The following is a 9,272-nucleotide window of genomic DNA, read 5'->3' on the forward strand; positions in this document are numbered from 1 at the left end:
TTTATATCGGTGCCTAACTATATGATGTCGTTCAGTAGCTCATAAAATTTCGTCTTATAGGTAGAATTAGTGTATAATCAACGTATTATTTTATGAGAGATAAAAAAGTATAAAAATGCGGGCTCACGCATATTAAACTGTAATACATGAGTGCCTATTAGAAATGATGTCGAGTTAAACCTCCGCTTAAGGTTGTGAGGGCAGTTAATGCAGTGCTAGACCGTACCAGATAAGCTAACAAGCCTATTTAGCTAAACAAGAGGCAGCGGAACAATAAGGGTGACTTAGCGTCGTGAAATATAGCAGAGACGAGGTGAGATAACTCAGCTAGGTTGGGCCGCTTCTTTTCCCCTAATTAGCCATTCAGTTCTCGTAATCTTGTTTACTCGTCGGGCGGCTCGCTGCCCAGGTGCGATAATGGCCGAGGTATTTGCATGCCGCCATATTGTTTCCCCATGTTCGGCTGCCAGCCTGCGATCCCGTCCGTTGCGACCCCCCGTTGTTTTGGTCGAGCTTATTGGATCCGCTCGCGATTACTTTGTATTGATCCCGCCGTCCATTATCTATATTCGTTTATTTTGGTATCAGAGTAATGATACCGCTTGATGTCTGTAAATCCGATGAGCCTGTGTGTTGTTGCTGCTAATTTGAAGTCCCGGAGCAAGGGTTGTGTTTAATGTATGCAGTGTTTTATCGCCCTTTAACTTTATAACTTTATTTCGATCTAGACGTTTAATCTTCAATTACTTTAATGGAAATATAAAAGACATTGAAGATTATCTACTCTATTATTAAAATGGTTTATAGTAAATGCTATTTTACGATTCTGTCTTTTATGTGTTTCTTACTTTGTACGTGCAATATAAGTAATTAAACAAATGTCTTTCTTTACGACTGTTTGTTAAGGTGATGAATTAATTTTTCTAACATTTACGGCCCTTTTCAAACCTTCGTAATTTTTATATTATTAAAGTTGTCGTGATGAAAATTCTTGACAAGAAAGTTCAATAGTAACACAATACGTCTACCGTTTTAGAAACATGATTCCATGATATTTTCTCGATAGAAAAAAAATACAAAGTTCTCATTGTTATTTTTTTATAATCTCTGGCATCTTCAAAATAACAAACGTAAAGTTACGACTTTTTGGATATTAACTATAAAATATACAACCTATACGTCTACCGATTTAGAATTTTGAAATATGCGATGGTTTTGAAATAAACAAGAAATACTTGAAATTAGCGCGCGACCAGCCAATATAGCGAGAGCCGCCCTGTACCTTCCTACCCCGATCGCTGCACGAGTCATTCCCGCTACGGCCGTCACACGGGGAACTTGTGTCGCTCGCGCAATCGTAAAAAAGGGTGACAACACGATAAGACAAATGGGGACAATAAAGAAAATAAGAAGAAGAAACATAAAGGTTGGAGAAAAAAGAATGCTTACAATTGGAACAAATTAATGAAGAAGTTGGTTTTATTTTAAATTTGATGATAATTGTATTATAGACGATGTTTGATATGTACCCCTGTTGTAAGTACATAACGAATGTGTAAGATTTTTTTCATTTATAGCATAGATAATCTTTTCAGAAATCCGGAATCCAGAAGGAAAATAAACCCACTGATTGTTCACAATGTGAACCCACTCCTTCGTAAGTACCTTTATTCAGTCAAAAATGTATGTTATCAACGTTCTACTGGTTTTATCGCATGATTCCATTTTAAGCAAAAAGCAACAAAGTGCAAAGAAATAAAAAATCATGGTGAACTTAGTGGAAGTATGGCGGACGTGATATGGAACAGGAGCTCATTGGAGTAGTATTATATTTTAAAAAAATACGAAAAAATTTCAAGAATTACATTTCTTAGTAGGTGGTAGATAAGTATGTTGTATAAAGAATTTGATGTTGATATTTATTTCATTTATACTTACTACGCCTGTGCGGGAAATTGCTTAGTACTAAAACAGGTTTATATTCATATTTACATAGTAATGTGAGTTTTAATTTCGAAAAATTTTGTGTAAGTATATTAAATTGAGTTCCTGGGTGATCTGGAAACACAATTGGGCCCGGAAGATGGCGCTGCAGTCACTCCTCCTAATCACATGAACCGATTTGGATGAATATTTGTGTGCACATTTCATTGTTGTGGGATGATTGGTTGATTCGTTTTCACATTAGCTAATATTATGTATTTTTGTTGTAAACTTAATTTAATGTTTATAAAACATTATTATTGGTATAAATAAGCCAGTGTTCGTCTCACATTGCTGTACCTGCCTACCTACCCTACCAGGGCCTAACTTTGTTCTGGCTATTTTATTTTGATTATTTGTAATGAATAATTACAATTATAATAGAGTGCAAAAAATAAATACATGCGTCAATATATTTTGTATTTTTTTTAAACAATTTTTCTATTTAAAAAAATATCATTCCAACCGCGGCTTTGCCCGCTTGGAATTAGGTTATATCGTGAATCCTGTTTTATCCCACAGAAGTGTTCAGTTCGGATAAAAAGTATCCTATGTGTAAATCCAGGCAATTAGCTATATTTTATCAAAATTGGTAATGTAGTCTTGACGTGATTAAGTAACAACTAACAAAAAAATATACAAATTAACATCCAAAGTTTCGCATCAGTTTTACTGTATTAGTGATATCTTCCACTCTTGACTTTGACTGAGAAGAATTAGGGTTTATAACTTCTTTCAGAAATAGTACCTTTCATTTCTGGGCATGATGTAATATCTACGTCAGCATCAAATTCTATCTAAATCAATTCAGTAGTCAGCGTTATTGATTACCATTTCATTTTTTCAGAGTAACAATATTTTTTGTTATTTTAAAGATTATTTATAACCTGTATTATTTTGTAATAAAGTAAACATTACGAAATAATAATAATTATTAATAATGTCTAAGTAGTTGTTGGAAAGAAGATTATTTGTTTATAAGCAAGAAAATAAAACCAATAAATCAACAATTGAATAAATGTATAACAATATTATAACTGTATGACGACTCCATACATGTTTGTCCCGAGTCGGCCAGCGGCAGCGCGGCGAGTTTGCAAGAATGACTTCGCGCACACCCGCGTTCGCGATAGCGAGCTATTAGACTCCGCCCGCCAAGCAGTGGATTTTTTTTTGTGTATCGTCTTAAGTGATGGTAACGCCACGGCGCAGTGCGCTAAGCAATTAAGAAAGTTATAATTAACAAAAAATAGCAGACGTGTTTCTGAACTTAAACCACTGTAAGGATACAGTTAATGGTAAATCTTGAAAAACAATATTATGTTCCTAGGATTTGTTGTAATTGGATTTGATGTGATTTTAAAAATTATAGTTAGTGTAGTAGGTCGAAGTTGAAACCGAATGTCGAGGAATGGAAGCTTTAGTGAGAAAAACTTACTATATGGGAAATCTCTCTTGCTATAATAACTTCTAAGTCAAACACTTTTCTTAGCAAAAAAGTTAATTGTAATCTCCAAGAGTAAATTGAAGGCGATCCATGTAACGGAGCGGTGTCGGCACATCTTCTATAAATACATTATTGAACACGCTTTATTACTCCGCCATCTTCATCCAATCCTATTAAGTGTCTGTTCACGATCAGTTTTCCTTTCTTGCGGACGTTCAGTTTTAGGATGGCCATTTTTTAAAATAGTATTAGGGTTCGATAATGGCTTTTATACAGAACGCCGGGGTAAACGTCTGTGTTATGTCGTGGTAGGGATTTGGCGAGCTAAAGCGATATGCTAAACTTGTGGCTCGGTTCGCTGACACGGCGTCTGCCCCAACGCTCGAAGATGCGATAATTTAACGACAGCGCTTCGGAGATCTCTCCGCTCTCCCTGCGCAATATTGTAGCCTCAGGCTGCGTTTTATAATTTAAACAGCGAATCTGATCTTAAATAAGCTGGTGCACGTACAACTTATAACTAAAACATTAAATTGCGAAATAGGTACTTATTGAAAAAATCAATTATTAACAATTCATAAACAGAAAGCAAACCCACAAAAGTAATGTATTAAACATAATTGGAACGAATTGTTCAAATATCTATAAGATTTATGTAACGACGTAACAAAATCGGTGCAATTTAAATCCGACACAGGCATTACGTTAATTACCCAAGCCTAATCTCGTAGTATCAGCGGACCTGTATAATTAGGGGTGACAACACAATGCTGCACGGCAAACACAATACGTCTGCATAAACCACATGTCAATTTAATTTGACCCCCTGATTCAAGATGGCGGCGAACCCTAATTCACGGGACGCCTCGCTAGTGACTAGCCATTACCTGCATGAGACCCACAGATTGCGCTTAATTGACGTATTTTGATAAAATATTTGCAGTCGCCGCTTTCGCCCACGAATTTAGTTTAATTCGTTTCAGGAAATACTTCTATAAATACGCTTTTCGCCCGCACGCCCACCGCCTATTGTATGTAAATTATATCTTGTAAGCTGCTTCAGGTAGAATTTATTGATACTAAGATGACAGCAAATTATTACCACTACGAATTAAATTTTAGTGTGCTCTTATACATTAATTCACGGGTAACTTAAATCAAAAGCATTACTCAGCTGTTGCTGTCAAAAAAATTAAAAATGATGTTATTAATTAATTATCCGGCTAGACGATGTGCAACTTTGTTAAGTAAAACTTCGCCGACTAATTTAAACTTAACTTTTAAACCCAGTATAATTTATAGACTACAAACTGTCAAACAAGGCACATAATTATTTAAGATAAAATATTCACAGAAGTTGCATCGAACATCCATTACAATTGTTATCTGATTCTAAAACCGTTTTGTTCCCTATTTTGTAGACGTCTCTACAATAATAAAACATACGAGCGTATACATTTTTAAGTACAGAAGAATTTATAGCTTTAGGTAAACAGTCGTAAATATTTTAACGACCAAGATAAATGTAAGTTACATTTCACTTACCACTATACCGTCATACACTACCGCAGACATTATTTAGCACGTAAGTGTGACGAGTTGTGTGGGCATAATAAAGCTGTAGGGAGTATTTTAACATACTAATGGTCTACCGCAGTTTTGCTTGCCAACAAAATTATTTGCAAGTTCATAATTTAAAGATATTAACTCTTATCCGTTTTGATTAAAGTCATAACGTTACGATGATATTTTTAAAACTCTTATAAAATATCAGTGCTAGAAAACTGATTCATAGAATTACGGTTTAAAAAAACTATAAATAATTAGGTACGTCAATAAATGTCAAGTCTTGGCTTCACTTTATTATGCCATAATGTTGTCACCGATGCGGCAATTATGACGACTTAACGTCTATTTAAATCATATTCCAAGAAAAGCGTAGTTTCGTCGGGTTTAGAATTGGAAGGATTATTACGATACAGCTGTGAGCTGACATCGCAGACGGTTCAGAATTATCGAGATATTAGACATTTTCGCAAGAGCAACACAATAGCGTCTATTTTCAAATTAAGAGCGCGGGAGCCAGTCAATGGGCGCGAACGATATTAAATTGGTTAAATTGCTTTGCCGAGCTTGGCTTTGCGACTCCACAGGGAGATGTCCACTCGTCCGTCACCAACGCGATACCGACCGCTATATCCTTTTAAACTATTTATACTCTCTGCGATTCATCACAATATAATGTCTGTGTATTTTAGAACATTTTATCAATGATCATCTTATAGGATTTATTTATTGTTAGACATTACTATAAATAGAAAATTTCTGAATGCCGTGGCTATGTGATAAGAACCGCATTGGGGATATTGTGAATATGATTTATTTATGTTTCATAATTGCGTATTAATTAATTTTATATAATATTTTAAATTAACCCACGATCGGCTATTATTCCACGCACATTTTACGAATTACTTACCATTTTATGGAATTTGATGATAAATGTTAATTTAGTCAGGTATGAAGTAAGAAGTATATAAATATTAATACCAATGTCAAAATATATTTTAAAACACACTTTCTTGAGTCCGTGTAGATACGCGTTCATAACTCTGACTTAATTTCCACTTTCTAATGCACCATACAATGTAGCGTTGTCGTATGTCTATCACGGTGATGGATATGTATTGGAAAGAATTCAATCAATCAATCGAATCGACCTCTAAGATATAAGCGATGTATGTATAATGCTGATTTAATAAACATGTGCAAATCGAGAATTACACAAGCCATTTAATATTAAGATCCTATTAGGTTACACAAAGTTGGGACGGAATTCAATGGTGGACGAAGGATTAACTCGGAACTTCGCACAAAAAGGGTCTCGAGAGGAGGCCGGGAGTGTATTAATAATGGCTATGGAGTGAATGCAGCTACCGGGTCCGTCAGGAGCTCGAGCCGAATGCGTGACTGTCGCGTCGGAGCAAATCGAATCGCTGCGGCCGGCCGCCCGCACGTGCTGAGTTTACTGTTTGCCGAACGTTGCAGGTAGAGACAAATGAAAATTGAAACACGTGACAAAGATTGCCTGTCGAACTCCCATTACAGCTTAAATTGCCATAAGTACCTACTCGTTAAAGGTCATCCGTAACGACCATTATCGAGAAAGCACCGATAGAATCACTGTAGTATGCAAATTGCTGCGCTTTGTTGAACACGATTCTATAATTGCACACATTACTGAAACTTGAACTATTTAAATATCGGATCCATCACGAAATGCTAGAAACTTATAATGAATGGAATTTCATAGATCATCGCACCGAACTGAAATAAATTGAAATGTTGTTTTCGCGATATTTTATTAAAAATGTTGTAAAACCTCGTACAGTTGTTCGGTACTGTTTCGTATAAAAGTGGAAAGTTGACGTGGAAACGAGAAGTTCCATTGAAAGTCAATTTTCGAAGTTGTTCGTCGAAGAACGCGAGGCGCATGCAAAGCCGTGTCGCCGCCCTTTGCATACTAGGCACTGTCGCACGTGATCCCGAATAACATTCCTCCGACCGAATGGAATGGCCACGTCACCTTTGCAACTAATCAATTGTTATATCAATCTCGCCTTTAGTAGGGTAATCTTGTCCCGGATGTCGCTCGCTTTATCGTCTCCTTGCTAGATCGCCACTAGGATACATACTGCGTATATATAAGTCGATTGGACAGACACGTACAAATGTATATAAATATTACTTTATTTTGTACGTTATTAAATTAATGAATACCTTTATTAATTTATTTACAATATGCATAAGTTAGAAATCCTTACATTCTATACTAAAATTGTATAAAACTCTAATATCATCCTTATACGTTTGAAAGCTACTGCACTTTTGTGGCATTGTACCTTCATTTCTGTTTTAAAACTAATGGAAAGAAAATGTCTGATGAAAACATTTCTTTATTTCGATGTACGACTAAAATGAATGCATTTCAGAGAATGAAGACATACAACAGAGAAGAGTACACCGAGTTGAACATTGAACGGGATCATGATGTATTATGCTAAGAGAAAATGGCTAACGGTGCATTTGCACTAGGTCTTGCATTTGTAACGTATTATTTTAACGAGAAATAACACAAACATTACAAGTTGGCTGAATAATTAATACCGAATAACTTTTAACTGTGTATAAGCCAATTAAGAGCACTTTTTTGCTATTAGGTATTATGATTATCTTGTTAAGCTATACTAATATTATAAAGCTGAAGAGTTTGTTTGTTTGTTTGTTTGAACGCGCTAATCTCGGGAATAGCAGAATAAAAGTTTTGATATGATCTATTACTTAAGTGATTTTGGGGTGTTGAACGAACTTTCGTCCATAAGAAGAAGATGCATAGATCCTTCATTATTATAATATTAATTAATTAAAATAAATAAAGATTGACAATATACGACACGATGCATAGATTTTTTGTATTAAGTAATTAATTGTAGCTACGAATTTTAAAGTTTGTATGCACCGTTAGATACATCTCAGCAACGTTAGCAGACGACCTCTAGCGTCAAAGTTTTTATATGTATGTATATATCTACAAGTATAAATAAGAAAATCTTACGATATTCGATTGAAGGAAAATTTAAAACTTTGTACGATACGTTATGTATTTCGATATGAATAATACGATTCACAGTTCGTGATTTAATATTAGATATATAGAAATTCTTATTAATTCATTTTTGTAGGCTTATGAATTGAAATTTGAATATTTCGAATCAAATATTTAAAATTGGAGGAATAAAAGTTATTGTTTTATAAGCATAATATCTGCAACAGTTACGATGCAAGCAAATAATTATATGTTATCGCTTTTCTAATATACATTATACACGTGTGTTCTACATTCGGACACACAGGACTGTAAATTAGTAACGTAAGTAAAAACCGCGGAGTACAGTCTTAACACTTGTAAGGTTTATTGAGGAAGTACAGGTCATACAGGGCAGATGGTGGACGCGTGCGCTTCCGTTTCCTATCCCATCGGGTGGACAGGTGGTCGTCATCGATCAACACTGCCTTGAATAGCTCATTGTATTGCGCTATTACCTGTATGTTGTATGCATATGCATTATTCTCTACAATAGACTACAAATACTGATGACAGTTGATGTTTTGTTGGCACGTTTTATGTTCCATGTTTATTCATATTTTATGCTATGAATGTATGCATGCATTTATAATATTCAATCAAAGCACTCAAATTTCTTATTTAAAAATAAAATAACAAGTATCAACATTATTCACGTAGAAATTTAATTATCTTTATCACCGTAGAAAAATGGCGGACTGGAACATCTTGAGACTTGACCATTAGTCTGAAGAGAACAAAATTTCTACAGTCGGCCATTGCAACTGTACTGTTTATTATTGCAATTTCTGAGATTCCTATTATCGTAGAGCAGAGAGAAATAAGGGAAGGCGGACAATAGAGTCGTGAGTGGTCATCGTTTGTTAGAGCAGTGGTGGCTGCGTGGCTGGCTTCATACAGTTGCTGGTACTGTAATAACATGCTTATTTACAAACTATTATATTTGTACGGCAACCTTAATGAACAATAAAACATAATATGAGGAATGAGGTTCATATATAAGTCTATAAAAATATGGTAAAATTTTATAAAAGTAATTTTCATACAACTTCTAAAATATCAAAAATATAATAACTAGATAATATCCTTACTTAATTCCATTGTTTATTTTGGAGCATATTAAATATCTTTATACTATACTAGGACAAGGAGTTTATTGTCCGTGTGTCACGAATAACCTGCACAAATAAAAAAATG

At 34.8% G+C, this 9,272-nt stretch overlaps 1 long non-coding RNA gene across 1 annotated transcript; it reads left to right on the plus strand.

Annotated features, from left to right (window-relative positions):
* Positions 1–967: 967 nt before the first annotated feature.
* LOC149902316 (uncharacterized) lies at positions 968–3,171 on the plus strand. The gene is made up of 3 exons (XR_016457537.1): positions 968–1,472; positions 1,596–1,657; positions 1,732–3,171. It is a non-coding gene; the product is annotated as an uncharacterized LOC149902316 (long non-coding RNA).
* The last annotated feature ends 6,101 nt before the right edge of the window (positions 3,172–9,272 follow it).

Source organism: Colias eurytheme, chromosome 15, assembly GCF_061535395.1.
Source record: "Colias eurytheme isolate Ceu_HAF_F1 chromosome 15, ilColEury1 Martin Lab GWU primary, whole genome shotgun sequence".
NCBI lineage: Eukaryota > Metazoa > Arthropoda > Insecta > Lepidoptera > Pieridae > Colias > Colias eurytheme.